The sequence below is a fragment of the Natator depressus genome, chromosome 8 (assembly GCF_965152275.1).
Source record: "Natator depressus isolate rNatDep1 chromosome 8, rNatDep2.hap1, whole genome shotgun sequence".
Lineage (NCBI taxonomy): Eukaryota > Metazoa > Chordata > Testudines > Cheloniidae > Natator > Natator depressus.
In genome coordinates this window covers 14,212,069-14,228,436 of record NC_134241.1, presented here as the reverse complement: position 1 = coordinate 14,228,436, position 16,368 = coordinate 14,212,069, and the positions used below count along the sequence as shown (strand labels likewise).

At 39.1% G+C, this 16,368-nt stretch overlaps 1 protein-coding gene across 4 annotated transcripts in view; it reads left to right on the top strand.

Annotated features, from left to right (window-relative positions):
- The window catches only part of RAPGEF6 (Rap guanine nucleotide exchange factor 6), a 231,223-nt gene that overhangs the window by 54,057 nt on the left and 160,798 nt on the right, over window positions 1–16,368 (top strand). The gene's annotated exons all lie outside the window — the stretch shown is intronic.

Here is a 16,368-nt window from a genome sequence, read left to right as displayed (position 1 = left end):
GCCAAAAAATTTCATATTTTGTAATGAAATAGACAACTTGGTGCTCCCTTTCCTTCGACAAATACAAGCGCTTATCCCCAACCCCAGACCAAACAGACTAAAATCGTTGTGCTCAGATTGCACACTGTGAGAGCTTCAATGTGAAGAAAGATTAACCATTTATGAATATTGTGCCCAGTAGTAGTGTGGTACATTTCAGGTTACATTTTCGCATCTGAAGACATGTTTTCTCTCTATATGCCGCACAGTGGAGTTGCACATTTTAGAGCTGTCACTATTTTAACTTTTCTTGTGAAGCAGTTCCTTGGATAATTTTGTTTTCTTGATCTTTATAGAATCAAGACCGTCTACTCAGGTCTCTGCCATCCCTTACTTTGCCATGCAGGTTAATACTTGGTGTACCCCAGCACTGTGCCAACGTTTGCTAATTTTAAAAAGTAATATGAGGACAGAAAAGCACTTGAGATGCTGCCTGTTGACCCCGGCTCATTTGTTGAATGATCTGTTTAAAATAAAATATTCAGAACACACAGGAGGAGGTTGAGCCCACACAATATAACTCCCCCCTCCCTCTGACCCTGTGAAAACACACCTGTGCAAGGGCCACATGTTTGGGGCTCTGTAGTTCCTACGTGATAGGCAAGGAGCAAGTGGACCTTGAGAAGAACTATTTTTTCATTTCATCGGGCCTCAGCAAAGATTTCTGGTAGAACAGAAGACTGTCTTTTTTCTTATGCACACTCCCACAAAATACTCCCAACCCGTACATGAGAGGATTTGGCCTGAGAATGGCCAGGGATCGCATGGTAGCACAAGTTTTCAGGGAGCCATGCTGTCATGGATGTTGAGGGCCTGAGCAATAGTTTGGAGCCACTTAAGCCTCTGTGTGAATGACCCGAAGGCCATGGGCTTTCTCTGCAGATTTTGAGAAATGATTAAGTTCAGGTACCTTGGCCCCTGCATGGGAAAGCAAACCTTCCTTCCTCCCTTTATTCCCCTCTTCTTCATTCAGTGGCAACTACAAAATGTATTATTGCATATTGCTAGGGTATGGAGCTTTGTTTAATTTGCCTCTCCGCCCCAGCTTTTCAGTGGGGGAGTGAGCTCTAAGCTATCTTATATTGTGGAGTAATATTGAAGAAAGGTAATACTTCGTAAAAGGCTTGGAAAGGAGGTTTGTATTTGCAATTATCATTGAAGATACAACACCAAACAAGGCTATATTTTGGGGGAGAGGTTGAGGAGGAGGCAGCACGGGCTTGTACTGCATCCTGGGAGCTATCAAAAATGATACTGATCAGACTTCAGTTATTTTCATAGTACATCATTGTACAGCTAGAACAGCTGAGTCTAGTTGAAGAGAACACATTTATTAAATTCTGAAGAGCTGCTTGATCTTATTGTACAATATGAACATCTACTAGATTTTAAAAATCAGTCAGATTATTAATCCATTGAGTCTTGTATTTCTGACCCAGATAGCTTTGTTTATGTAAAATATAAAAGCAGTAACTGCTCTGTATTAAAATATTCTGGTGGGAGGAGTTGCAGGGGTGGTATGGGGAAGGAGTAAGGGGAGAGAAAGCTAATGTTAGCTGTGAGTAATGAAAATTTTTCCAATTCTTGCTCAGAGAATTACTGTAGACTGAAAACAAATGTTGTACAACATATAAAACTGCTTTTTAACTATCTTCCAAAACAGTTCTTTTTCTAATGTTCTACTCAAAAGAAATTGTAAATGTAGGAATAAACCTCTTCAAGTGTAAACTTCTGTCTCCTTTATAGAGTAAGATGCAGTAAAGAGAGAAACAAGGCATCAACACTAAATTGGACAGACACTAGGTGTAGAAGTTAACTGTCATGTAACGTTTATTTTCAATGATTAGGCATGTGTCACGGGGTGCAGCCCGCATTGCCAGACTGGTGCCGCCTCCTGGTTATTCTGGGGATTAGCTCAAGGCAAACACCCATGTCCGCGGTCTGCACCCTAGCACTCTGTCTCTGCTCCCTCCTCCGGCTCCTCTCTCAGCTCCCAGAACCGCAGCGCCCTCTTTGCGACTCTGTCCTCTGGATATCCCCCTCCTGGGGGGTGTGTATCACTATCTTATTGTCCAGCCATTTCATAGAATCATAGACTATGAGGGTGGGAAGGGACCTCCGTAGGTCATCATCTAGTCCAACCCCCAGGGGACAGTGTGGGGACCCAGGCCTGCTTACTACTCCAGGCCCCAGCCCAGGGATCCTGTAAATAGAAGCTTCCTGCTGCTCCTCTGTAATGACCATCAATGGTGTATTATTTCCCTGGGCCAGTTCCCCTTCACTCCACCACCTTCTTCGCCCTCACCTCAGGGTACTCAGCTGGTCAGTTTCAGGAGCCAGCCACTGCTCTGTGCAGGGTATTTGCAGTTCTCTCAGTCCTCCACAGACTCAGTCCTTACTTCCTGGGCTCCCCGCAGCAACTGACTCTACTCTGCCAGTGCCCTGCAGCTCTCATTTATGTGAGCCTACTGGAACTGGATTGGTTGCTCCCTGCAACTCCTCCCTGATTGGCTGTGCTTCCCGCAGCCTCTCTGGGCTGCTTGGGGGATTCTCCTCCATAGATCCTTTTGGGGCAAGGCATGGTTAACTCCTTTTATGCCTCTGGGGGGAGCTATATCTAAATAATATTTGTTTTTATTTGCAGCTACTATGGAAGGATATCTAACTTGCTTCTGGAAATCTGAATCTATTTATTTTCTCTAATGAATTATGTGGAAAAGAGGGTTTGGAGCACATAATGGAAAATATGGTCATTATGAATCTGACATCTCTTGAAAAATAAAATGTTTTATACATGTAAGAATCTTTGAAGTTGTCGATCCTCCCGAGTTTTAAAAAAAATCCAAATGTTCCTATTCTTTAAAAAACGGCATGACTTGTACATTTGTTTATAAGATGCACTTACCTATTAAACATTCACTGCTATTCTAAGTTTTTGGGGATATCGGGGAGATTCTGTTAATTCATAGTTAAGAAAAGTGATTGTGTCTTTGCAAATTAAGTCTGAAAGGGCAAATGCATTGCTGTAGATATGCTGAATGTTTGCTGGAATGAGTTATGCATTAGAGACAGTCTTGATGATCTCTCAAGGTATGCACAATGTGCCCAGCCTTTTGATGGTGTCGTCATCAGCCACGTGGGGAGCCAGTAGACCACTCTCGAAATATATCAGTGGGCACTCGTTAAGGATATGCGAGTTGAACACAGCTATATGATGGGGTCATTAGAAAAACCCCATTTAAAGAGATTGGCCACACAATTGCCCAGTCTTGTTCAAAACTGGTTCAGAGATGACGAGAGGTGCCTTGGCATATCAAAACCTGGGGGACAGACGGTGGGTAGTGATGAGAGAGTGATTAACTAACTACTGTTGTCACTGACCACTTGTTGCACCAATTAGATTCCACTGTCATGTCCTGTGGTAGCATAAATGACCATAAAGGGCTTCAAGAAGATAGGTGAGCTGGAGGGTGGTTGAAGGGGTCTGCGTACAAAGGTAGGTCACTGTTTTCATGGATCTTGGCCAGTTTTTTCACTGATACTGTTCAACGTGTACATCAACGACCTGCCAGCTACACTCTTGTTCAGGTTTATCTCTGTGCTAATGACATCTGCTGCAGCTACCAAGCTCAGTCCTTCTCAGAATTTGATGAGGTCTTGAATGGTGAAATGTAGCTGCTGGCAGACTAACGTAGATGATGGCACCTGCAGCCAAGTTTTTCCAAGACAGTTTTTAGTGTATTTCATCTGTATAATTCAAGCGTAAGTCACAAATTTCTATGTTCCTTAAAATGGGGTTTAATTATGTTCAGAGCTTATATCGAGAAAGCGTTTTGAAGGCTGCTGCTATTTATGAGATAGTTCTATAGTAAAGAGTCTCGATATCTTTATAAAAGCTGTAAGCCACTTTAAAAGATGGGTGGGTTATATTAGGATCCCATACTACTTGAGCATGCTTTTTGGGCCATGGGGTTGAAAACCAAGTACTTTAAAATGTCTAAGGTCCTGTTCCTGCAAACTCTTAAGTACATGCTTAACTTTACTGCCACGAGTTGTACTATTGAAATCAACTGGGCTACTCATACTAGTAAAATTAATCATGTGTTTAAGTGTTTGTAGGATTGGGGCGTAAGTGTTGTGGCTCTGTGAAATTTATATTAAAACTTACATGAAATGTGATGCTATTTTTGAGGAAAATATGGCTGACAAATTCAGGCCACATGCTGGATACCTGCAGGATTTTATCATTCCAGTTACTTTTTTAGCCATCTCAGAGTGTAACTATGTGCAATCCGTAAATTTACAAGGCAGTATTTAGTGTTCTGTAGACTTCAAATGAATCTTCTTGTGATTCTTTGTAAAGTTAGGGAACATTGGCATATCCACATTATTTAACATCTTCAGGATACGTGGAATGTAGGCCTAATTTATAAAGACCAGGGTATCCATATACTAATGTACCTTTCTGCTGTTAAAGAACAACACAAGAATTCCCGGAGTAAAGCATAATGTGTTTTACTATTTCACTTCTGAATTAAATAAAGCTGAAATAAGCATTTTAAAATCCTATTTTTGTATGGACAGATGGAGTGGAAAACTTACATTGCTGCTCCTTACATTTGGATCCTCACTAATGTTTTAATCAGAAACCAGTTTCAGGTTCTTGGACCAAAAGACACATCAAATTTTATTCTTGATGATTTTATTTTGGTTGTAGTGAGGTAAATGAACTGATTTTGTTTTGTTTGTTTTCAAAAGGTGTTTCTGGACCTCGTATAATTATATAACTGATAGCTTACAAACTGTTAGTTAAGAACAGCAGTGAATCAGAAAGAAAACAAGGTCTACTGCAAATGAGGTGGTTTACAAACAAAAGCCAATGAAAAGAAAAAACTTATTTTAATATGTGGAAGGCATTTATCTTGCAACAGTGTTGCAGACCAGTGACTTGATCTCACAGTTACTAATATAGATGTTATATCTGGATATCAAGCAACAGGTGCACATACTACAGTTATTTAAAAGCTGCGCTCTGGCTTAGAGAACTGACTTTTCTGGGCTTCAGCCAGCAAGAAACTAGTAGATTCCTAATATCTAGTTTTGTACTCCAATGAATAAGCTTTTTTTTTGGTTATCTAAATATTTAATCAAAGCTTACTGTGTTTTTAAAGAAAACTGTTCAAAGTCTCCTTTGGGCAAACATTAGCCGTACAGTCTTGATAAACCAATACATTATAGTCTCTAAGGTGCCACAAGTACTGCTGTTCTTTTTGCGGATACAGACTTAACACGGCTGCTACTCTGAAACCAATATATTATTATGGTTGAATCGTCTGACCACTTCTTTTAATGCTAACCAATAATTGGATAATAATGTTGTAATTCTAACCTAAGCCTTTCGTAGTTCTGTAAGTAAAATAAAGATTGCAAACCAATGAAATTTCCAATAGATATGAAATCTGTTTCTCATACGTTTTTTAACATTTATCTTGACATTTCTTTTTAGAAAGGTTAAAATTGGCAATTGGATTATTTTCATTCTTGTCTCTGTCTGCAAGCCTTAAAGAAGATGTAACACTGTACCAAAATGAGGATTTCCTGTTTAAATTATCAGCTGATGCTTTCTTTGCTTTCATTAGATTGTCTAGTCTTTAGTTTTGTTTCCCTGGAGGTGTTGCTTTATTAGCCTTGCGCTTTGTCTGAATAATATATTTTTCCAGTTCTTCCGTATTTCTATCCCTGTGTAATACTAAGAAGACTTAAGGAAACATGCTTTAATTTCATAAGGAACTGTTTAGTGTGTAAGATGGCTATAATATGTTGTAAACCTAATTTCTGTAGCTAAAAGATACACCGATCATCTGACATCTACATGAGAGTTCAAGGCTTTGTACTGATCTAGCTACTGGGCATCTCCTCAATGCCTGTGACTTCATATGAGCACTGTAGTATACTGAAACAATGGACTTGTCAACCAACAGCAGAATACTAATGAGTGCAGGAGATACAGTTTACAGGAGCTTGAACTATGGGACTGACTCCTAAAAGAGAGAAGAATCGCTATTCTCTTTACCACCTTCAGAATTAAATGCACAACTTTGTTTTTCAGTTTAGTGCTCCCTCAGTTTCTTCATAGATTCATAGATATTTAGGTCAGAAGGGACCATTATGATAATCTAGTCTGAGCTCCTGCACAACGCAGGCCACAGAATTTCACCCACCACTCCTGCGAAAAACCTCACCTCTGTCTGAGCTTTTGAAGTCCTCAGATCGTGGTTTAAAGACTTCAAGGAGCAGAGAATCCTCCAGCAAGTGACCCGTGCCCCATGCTACAGAGGAAGGCGAAAAACCTCCAGGGCCTCTTCCAGTCTGCCCTGGAGGAAAATTCCTTCCCGACTCCAAATATGGCAATCAGCTAAACTCTGAGCATATGGGCAAGATTCATCAGCCAGATACTACAGAAAATTCTTTCCTGGGTAACTCAGATCCCACCCCAACTAATATCCCATCACAGGCCATTGGGCCTATTTACCATGAATATTTAATTACCAAAACCATGTTATCCCATCATACCATCTCCTCCATAAACTTATTGAGTTTAATCTTAAAGCCAGATAGATCTTTTGCCCCCACTGCTTCCCTTGGAAGGCTGTTCCAAAACTTCACTCCTCTGATGGTTAGAAACCTTAGTCTAATTTCAAGTCTAAATTTCCTGGTGGCTAGTTTATATCCATTTGTTCTTGTGTCCACATTGGTACTGAGCTTAAATAATTCTTCTCCCTCTCTGGTATTTATCCCTCTGATATATTTATAGAGAGCAATCATATCTCCCCTCAACCTTCTTTTAGCTAGGCTAAACAAGCCAAGCTCCTTGAGTCTCCTTTCATAAGACAAATTTTCCATTCCTCGGATCATCCTAGTAGCCCTTCTCTGTACCTGTTCCAGTTTGAATTCATCCTTCTTAAACATGGGAGACCAGAACTGCACACAGTATTCCAGGTGAGGTCTCACCAGTGCCTTGTATAACGGTACTAAAACCTCCTTATCCCTACTGGAAGTACCTCTCCTGATGCATCCCAAGACCAAGATGCATTAGCTTTTTTCATGGCCATATCACATAGTCATCCTATGATCAACCAATATTCCAAGGTCCTTCTCCTCCTCAGTTACTTCTAATTGATGCGTCCCCAGCTTATAACTAAAATTCTTGTTATTAATCCCTAAATTAATCCCTAAACCTTACACTTCTCACTATTAAATTTCATCCTATTACTATTACTCCAGTTTACAAGGTCATCCAGATCCTCCTGTAGGATATCCCTGTCCTTCTCTAAATTGGCAATACCTCCCAGCTTTATATCATCTGCAAACTTTATTAGCACACTCCCACTTTTTGTGCCGAGGTCAGTAATAAAAAGATTGGTCCCAAAACCGATCCTTGAGGAACTCCACTGGTAACCTCCCTCCAGCCTGACAGTTCACCTTTCAGTAGGACCCGTTGTTGTCTCCCCTTTAACCAATTCCTTATCCACCTTTCAAATTTTCCTGTTGATCCCCATCTTATCTGATTTAACTAATAATTCCTCATGTGGCATGGTATCAAATGCCTTACTAAAATCTAGGTAAATTAGATCCACTGCGTTTCCTTTGTCTAAAAAATCTGTTACTTTCTCAAAGAAGGAGATCAGGTTGGTTTGGCACGATCTACCTTTTGTAAAACCATGTTGTATTTTGTCCCATTTACCTTTGACTTCAATGTCCTTAACTACCTTCTCCTTCAAAATTTTTTCCAAGACCATATGCATGGACACAATGCATACCCAGAACACAAGTAAGCAAAAAATCCTCAGGCGTAATTTCTAGGTATTTCAGTGGGAGAAGTTCTTGCTAGGGAGAGATTATCTCCGTTTCCTGAGCAGCACTTGGATACCAAGATAAATTTGGGCCGTATAAGTATTTACATTGTAGTGATCTGTTTTTAATAAAAAAAAAACATGTTTCAAGTTTGGGGTAAGATTTTACTATTGGTCTTCTTTGTACAGGCTCAGCGTGAAAAGGGTTTTTATCTTGTTGCAAAAATTGTCTTGCTCAGTTGGAGTTTTTTTTATTTAGTAGCTTAAATTTTTATTTTATTGTTTGCTCTTTGCACTGCCACTAAGTTTTGTCTCTTTTCCATTCTCTAAACATTTTCTTTTGCCCTTTCTCATGCCCAACTCTCTTAATTTGATTGAAGCTGAACTTAGTTTATCCTTGTTTTAAACATTATATACAAAACTGTTACTATCTTATTTAGTTTGCAGAGTCAAGTATTTGTAAATTAGGAGATGCCAGATTAAGGTTTCTTGTGCAATTTTAATTTTGCTCTGAACATATGTAGTATCATTTTAATTATATGATCACATACTGCGCTTTTCCCTTCAATTCCTGCCTCATTCAGTGCACAGGATGGGTGGTGCTCAGAACTAACAGCTGTTCATTTTAATTTTCCTCATTCACTTTATGGCCCCTGCCTTATTTACTGCACGCTTATCCAGAACCTGCTGTGAATGCACAAATATTCATAACCTTGTCATCTTTTGTAGGGTGCTCATTGTTGTAGATTGTGTACGTCATAAACATTAGTGAAATTATTTTTGCAAAGAGATAAGTGTCTCAGTTCCATTTTACAGTGGGGGAAGACAGACTTGTTAAAGGGTCATACAGTAAGACTAGATCTTGAATCTTCCTGACTCCCAACCCTGTGCTTATTCCTTCAGCCATGCAGTCTTACTACCAGAGGTGCTGAGCATTCATAGTTCCCATTGATTGACTGCATTTGCAGTCATCAGTGCTCAGCACGTCTGCATATCAGGCTCCAGGATTCTTGAGCTGAGCACCCAGAAAACAAGGAACACCTAATTAGTGGCCACCTGCCAAAATTTTGCTTTGTGACTGCTCAGCATTCCATCGGAAGACTGTGACAGGGATAGAATGGAGTTCTGTGACATTCAGCTGCTTTACGCACATGAATCCTTTTGATTCCTACACTACCGAACTATATGAGCTGATCACAGGAGAAAGTTGTTAAGTGTGTGTGTGGGGGGGGGGGGCGGGGGGGAAATGTATAGCTTTGGCCACATGCTGAGTTGAGGAGGTGATTGAGGGAGCCTACCATAATAGTGCCCTCAAACTAGAGGGCCATGTACTGGATCTGGTAGAGGGGGATTGCAAGGTGGAGCCTCTCTTTGGGTTTTCCCATTCCACAGAGGTTGCCTGCTTCTGTGATTCTTGGTGGAGCGTGTGCTGCTGCTGCTGCTTTGGTGGCAGTTTGGACCTGGCCCTTTAAAATGTCTGTGTCCAGTTGTTTTAGCAGGCTCCCAGAATTCAGTAGATAACACAAGTGACAGAAGGAAAATGGTGATTTTTCAGAAGGCTATATACTCAGCCAAATGTGAACAGAGTATCATTGGACAAAGAAAAGGCACTTCTTTCAACCTAGGACTTTTTCCCTACTGAGTTTTAAAGGCCTGATACAAACAATGGCGATGTTCTATCTTCAAGAAAAGATCACAAAAATTTTATAGTAGAAGCGTTAGGCAACCTAAGTATAAGGGTTTGCTACCAGCTGTTCCTATAAACAACAACAATAATCATAAACCTTTACAATGTGTTATCAAATAAAAAACAATGTTTCGTATTCCTTACAAAAATACAAGCCTAAAAACCTTAACTGTGTCATAAGTTGTCAAGGTTCCTTCCCCACTCTGAACTCTAGGGTACAGATGTGGGGACCTGCATGAAAACCTCCTAAGCTTACTTTCACCAGCTTATGTTAAAACTTCCCCAAGGTACAAATTAATTTTATCCTTTGCCCCTGGATCCACTGCCACCACCAAACTTTAACTGGGTTTACTGGGAAACGTAGTTTGGACACTTCTTTCCCCCCAAAATCCTCCCAACCCTTGCACCCCATTTCCTGGGGAAGGTTTGGTAAAAATCCTCACCAATTTGCATAGGTGACCACAGACCCAAACCCTTGGATCTTAGAACAATGAAAAAACATTCAGTTTTCTTACAAGACGACTTTTAATAGAAGTAAAGGAATCACCTCTGTAAAATCAGGGTGGTAGATACCTTACGGGGTAATTAGATTCAAAACATAGAGAATCCCTCTAGGCAAAACCTTAAGTTACAAAAAAGACACACAGACAGGAATAGTCATTCTATTCAGCACAGTTCTTTTCTCAGCCATTTAAAGAAATCGTAATCTAACACATACCTAGCTAGATTACTTACTAAAAGTTCTAAGACTCCATTCCTGTTCTGTCCCTGGCAAAAGCAACATACAGACAGACACAGACCCTTTGTTTCTCTCCCTCCTCCCAGCTTTTGAAAGTATCTTGTCTCCTCATTGGTCATTTTGGTCAGGTGCCAGCGAGGTTACCTTTAGCTTCTTAACCCTTTACAGGTGAGAGGATTTTTCCTCTGGCCAGGAGGGATTTTAAAGGGGTTTACCCTTCCCTTTTATATTTATTACATAAGTCTTACAAGCTAGAGTTAAGATTTGTTTGCTTTCCTTACAGTGGAGTAGAGTTAGTTTATTTCATTTTAATAGAGTTCTAATTTATACATCAGTGACTGTCTGATTTTATGCATAACAGCAAGGTATATGAAAGTTGATGCTCAACATCTAGTCTCTTTTCACTGAGTACAACAATCAGCATATCAATTTAGGATAGACCTGGCATGTAGCCCATACTGTGTGCTGGATTTTTTTCCTCTGTTTGTCAATCTCCTAACATGATCTCTGTGACTTAAATTCCGATATGTTTATGCAACTTAAATTGAACAGAAAATATCTCTTTTGTAATTATGAAATTATAATAGGTGTGCTATTAACTACTTGGCAAGTACTGTATTTTACTATGTTTACATTGACAGCACTCACAATGTACTGTGTATTTATCAAATAATAATGACACGTTTTTACATGAGTAGAGCGCCTTTAGGATAGATATGCACTGTAGTCTGAGCTGCACAGTTACAAAAAAACCCCAAGAGTCTTGTGAGAACAGGTCCCAGCAGGGTAAGGAGACACGGAACAAAACATTAGACATCTAGCTGTAGCAGAATGCAAATTCTGAGGCTGTGTCTGTCTGTATGTGAGAGAGTGTGTGCCAAATTCCACAATTATGAAATCATGGAATCCGTAGGGCTTTAACTCAGATCCATGGGGTAGTTCATACCTCTCAGAAATATAGTTTGTTTCTTTTTGAACTGTGGAAGGCAACGTTCCATGAGAGCTTAAACTTTGTTAATTGTATACTGAGATTTTGGAGCACAGTTGTGCAGCAAAGGATGAATTCTGAAGCAAATTACACAGACAGAGAATTACAGAATATATGGGGCCCAGAGAATAGTATTTCTTTTACTCCCACAGCTAGCATGCATGCTCGTTCATTCGTTCTCGCTCTCAAAATCAATAAAATAAAGATAGGACTGAGGAAAGTATGGAGAATTTCCTGTCTTTTTTAATTCAAGTGACTGATGAACAACTTGTTAATTTATGAAATGCAAATAAATACATTTTAGGAAACTTTTTATATGTATTTTTTTTATAAACAGTAAAAATGTTGAAAACATCATTTAATATTCTTCAGGTATAATCTAATTTATAGTGCACTTGTTATTGTCTTCAAGACAATAACTAGCCAAGTGAATATTAGGACTCAGATTCTTAGATTAGTTAGCAATTAATCTTCAGGTGAAAGTTCTGCAAACAGATGATTAATTGGTTGAAGTTGTGCTGTGCAAATATATTTACATCTATTCTTCCACCTGTGCCAATAAGACTTACATGAGTTACTCTACCAGCACTAATCCGTGGTACTGTTTGTAAATCTTCTCACTGAGTTGGGATGGAAAACAAGATCTCTGAGTAATTTCATAGCGTAGTCTATGCCTACTCTAACCATTATTTCCTCATGTTAATGCTGTACTATAAGCCAAAGAAGAATTATTATAGCTCTTAAGCATTTGTTGAAATTTGCAGGAGGTTCACTACGTGTGCTCAAGTCAGCAGAAAGCTAATTGATATAGCACTGAAGCTAGCCATTTGTATTTCATTGAAATGTGTGCAGTAACTTATTAAAAGGAATGTTAAAATGATTATTTAAAAATGTGATCTGGCAAAAAAAGTATCTGTGAAAGCTGTGCTTTCGTAGTTCAATCAATAAAACAGTACATGGCATGGTCAGTCAACTAAACTTGACTTTATTGACTTGCAAAGGTGAGTCATTTGTTCTTCAGGGTTAGCAATGAGTTTTGTTGTCACTGGAGCATAACCCATTCAGACTGAGTGGTCAATAATTGTACAATATTTTGATAATGTAAAACCGACTGTGTAAGGAGCTTGACCTTTCTTCAAAGTCAGAATACACTTTGCATTCATTCATGTTTATTCTCACTTACGCAATTACCAAATGTTGTGACATCAGTAAAGGGATGAATTGGTGAATGGTTGAATCTTGTGTATATTTATATAAGCAAAGTAGTATTTTGACAACATTGAAATTATATTGATCCCCCTTAAACAATATTCTGGGTAAAATATAATTTATTCATAACTTAAATATACGTGTGTGTAAGAAAAGTATTTACAGTTTCTCCAGTTTTAAAAGAAAAGTGAAAAATGCTAAAACTTTCAGAAATGCAGTGTACTGTATTATTTTAAAAATATTGTCAACTTTTAATTTCAAGTTGCATGGGATTGAAACTAATTGGCTGACCTGTTTAAAGAAATGTTTAACCTAAAGGAATTTTGTTTTAAATATTTTTGATAGGTAATCATTTTGAATGGTAACATTTTAAACTTTCTTCTTAACACTTCTTTGTATTCAGATTTCATCAGAAAGTTAAAGATATTAAACTATTGTGTATATGTGGTAAATAGGTACAGTGTCAATAAGGAAAAAGTAGTCCCATACAGTGCAGCACCACTAAATCTCACTGTATACTGAAGTGAAATAGGCAATCACTCTTGAAGGTGAATTAATTTATTACCCTATAGCTAATGAAAGAACTTCCCCAATGTTTTAATTCTAGAAGAATTCTATTGCAGGATCACAGGACACCTTGGATAGATTCGTTACTGTGGTGCAGAAGTAATAAAATGGAATTCCAACCAGTCCTGACCTACAGATGAACTGCTTGAATTTCCTTATATTTTATAATAGCATGAATCATGCAAAGAGGGGGCAAACCAGTTATAAACATAAGAATCAATGGAATCATAAGAACGGACATACTGGGTCAGACCAAAGGTCCACCTAGCCCAATATCCTGTCTTCTGATAGTGGCCAATGCCAGGTTCCCCAGAGGGAATGAACAGAACAGGTAGTCATCATGTGATCCATTCCCTGTCGCTTGTTCCCAGCTTCTGGCAAACAGAGGCTAGGGACAAACATGGGAGATTGTTTGAGACTGTGATGTCTGGGTCATGCACTGTATGGAAGAAGCATGACAGAAGACACAAAATTTAGCCAGCAGCTGCTAGTGTGGATGTCCCACTCTGAAACTGACATATTTCAATATGGAAATCATGCTGTAACAGCCACAAGTACTCCTTTTCTTTTTGCGGATACAGACTAACACGGATGCTGCTCTGAAACCTGTCATTATGCAAAGCTTCTTTACTATTACAGTACAAGCAGGGAACATTTTAGTCATCATCATTACAACTCTGTGGCAGTTGTTCTATTTAAAGGCTATAGTTTCTATGATACATTATCAAAATCCAGAATTTGACCGTTCAAATTGCAATGCTCCCACTGGTCATAATGCTTTATCATAATGACTATTAGGATTGTTAACTTTGTTGCTTGGAAAGATCTGAGGTTTCGCTAAAATAGCTGCATGAAGCTGTCTTTAATAGTTATCTGTGTTTCTGGGACATAAAATTTTAAAACATCCACTGAAGTTAGTTCATCCTTTTTCAATGCATGCATTGCTGTTTTAACCCTTTCACTATACGTGTTCCAGTATAAGCTTTCTGTAGTTTGCCCATGCATAAAAATGTAGTGTCTGTCGCATCTAAAGTTACTGATGCACCTGATGGGTTGATGATTTGTTCTCCCTTCCCTCTGTGCTGCAAAGCAATTGGTACTTATCCTGTTTGTTCTTTCTTTGCACACTGTTGCTTTTTACTCTTATCCTTTTATTCCTCCTTTTTAGTTTACAACCTTATTAGCTCCCTCCCCTTTTGTATTCAGTCACTCACCAGAAGATTACATGATTCTTCATGTCTTATAAGTGCCAGAGACAGCTATTGGGAATGAGCTGGTGGTTCAGTGAAGCTGAGCTGCATGTACTCTCATGGCCAGAGTTGAGTTTTTCATAACCAAAGAACTGTCTGCAGAATCAGTCCTTTGCTACAAATTCTGCTTCTAAACTTTCATTTAAAACCCTCCCACAAACCTAGCACTTGTTTGTAAAGGTAACCTTCCAAATGCAATCTGAGTATAAACTAATGCAAATCAGTGTACATTGGTTTCCTGAGTTTTTAGACAGCCTGTGAAACAATATTTTTGAGAAATATGAACCACTCTCGTTCATCTCAGCAGGTTAATTCTGAATCCTAGTAATAATTTCAGTCATTTAGCATTTTAATCCTGGTAGTTTTAGTAGCGAGAACTAGCTAATGTACTCTTCAGCTAAACTTTAACATAAGAATGTGTGTTCTAATATGTGAAGCGTGTTGTATTCTGTGTTGACTGCAAGAGATGGTACAAGTGTAGATCCAATTGTCTGACTATCTTACGACTGGGATTTCTCTCTAAATACTGTTCTCTCCAACCACTGTGGATTGATCTTCTCCTATACATTAAAATGACTTCAAAACAAATGCTGTTTTATGATTTTAGAAAATAGCAGATATTGGTAAACACCTGTAAAAATCATTGTGACATGTCACCATGTGCAGGGGACAAAGAGTGGGGATTTCTGATAAAATCGGGACCACTGACAATCCTAAAATAATAGACCTTCAGAATGACTCAAGGAATGTACTACAGTGAGGAGGAGGAGTAAGGAAAAACCCTCATTTGTCCTTGCCCTAGCCCCTCTAATTTGAGAATATATGTTTATAATATTGATTTCTCCCTTTTTTGCTAAATACACAAAAATGGCTTAGGCTATTGCACAAAATGTACAGTGCTGAACTCTGTAAATCATACAGGTCTAAGCTCTCTTTCTTGGAGGCATATCTGACTTTAACGTTGCTGATCTCTTCTCTGATATCTCATCCCCATAGCATCCAAGGATACATATAAGTCAGAGTCTGCATCAAGTTATTACATGTGCTAAAATCAACAGCTTGTTCAGTGTTTTTTTAAAAGCAGTTTTGGTTAACCCCCACCACAACAACTGCCACTGTCTCCTGATAAGAAAATAACTACATGTCAAAGTGGGGGGAAACAGACATAGGAGAGAACTCATTATAGTCTCGTTGTAAATCTGTAGTCTCAGCTGAGACTTCAACTCTGACAGCAGAGAGCACGAAGAGCAACACACTAAACTAGAAAGCATTAATATACTGAGTTATTGTGTTGATCCTCTTTCTAACCTTCTCTCTCTCAAATATTTGGCCAACTTAGATTATTTAAAAATTTTTTTAAAAAATCACATGCTAGCTCCTGTAATTTTGTCCCTTTCCTAATATAGGAAGTTTTGAAAGTTTTGATAACACTTTCTGGAGAAACTCATCCTTATTAGAATTCTTAGAAAACAGCACTTTCCATTTATCGCTAATGGTTATCAGCACTATTTTTATGAAATGGCCAGATTTTCACTGCTCTGAGGCTGTTTTTGTATTACTTTGCCACTGTTGCATTGTGTGACCATATGCATGTCACTTAACCTGTCTAGACCTCAGTTTATGCACTTGTAAAATAGCATGACAAAGTTCCTGCTCTGCCTTGGTGGGTCTTGCACTTATTGGCGGATTTGCTCGCCTTGGAGCTTCACGGCAGCCCTCAGCTTGGCCGTTTTTCTGAGCCCACAGTCCAGGTCGACTCCTCCTGTGTCTGACCAGGAGTTGGGAGGATTTGGGGGGAACCCAGGCCCACCCTCTACTCCGGGTTCCAGCCCAGGGCCCTGTGGAATGCAGCTGTCTAGAGTGCCTCCTGAACAGCTGTGCAACAGCTACAAGTCCCTGGGCTACTTCCCCATGGCCTCCTCCCAATACCACCTTTATCCTCACCATAGGACCTTCTTCCTGGTGTCTGATAATGCTTGTACACCTCAGTCCTCCAACAGTCCGCATTCTCACTCTCAGTTCCTAGTGCCTCTTGC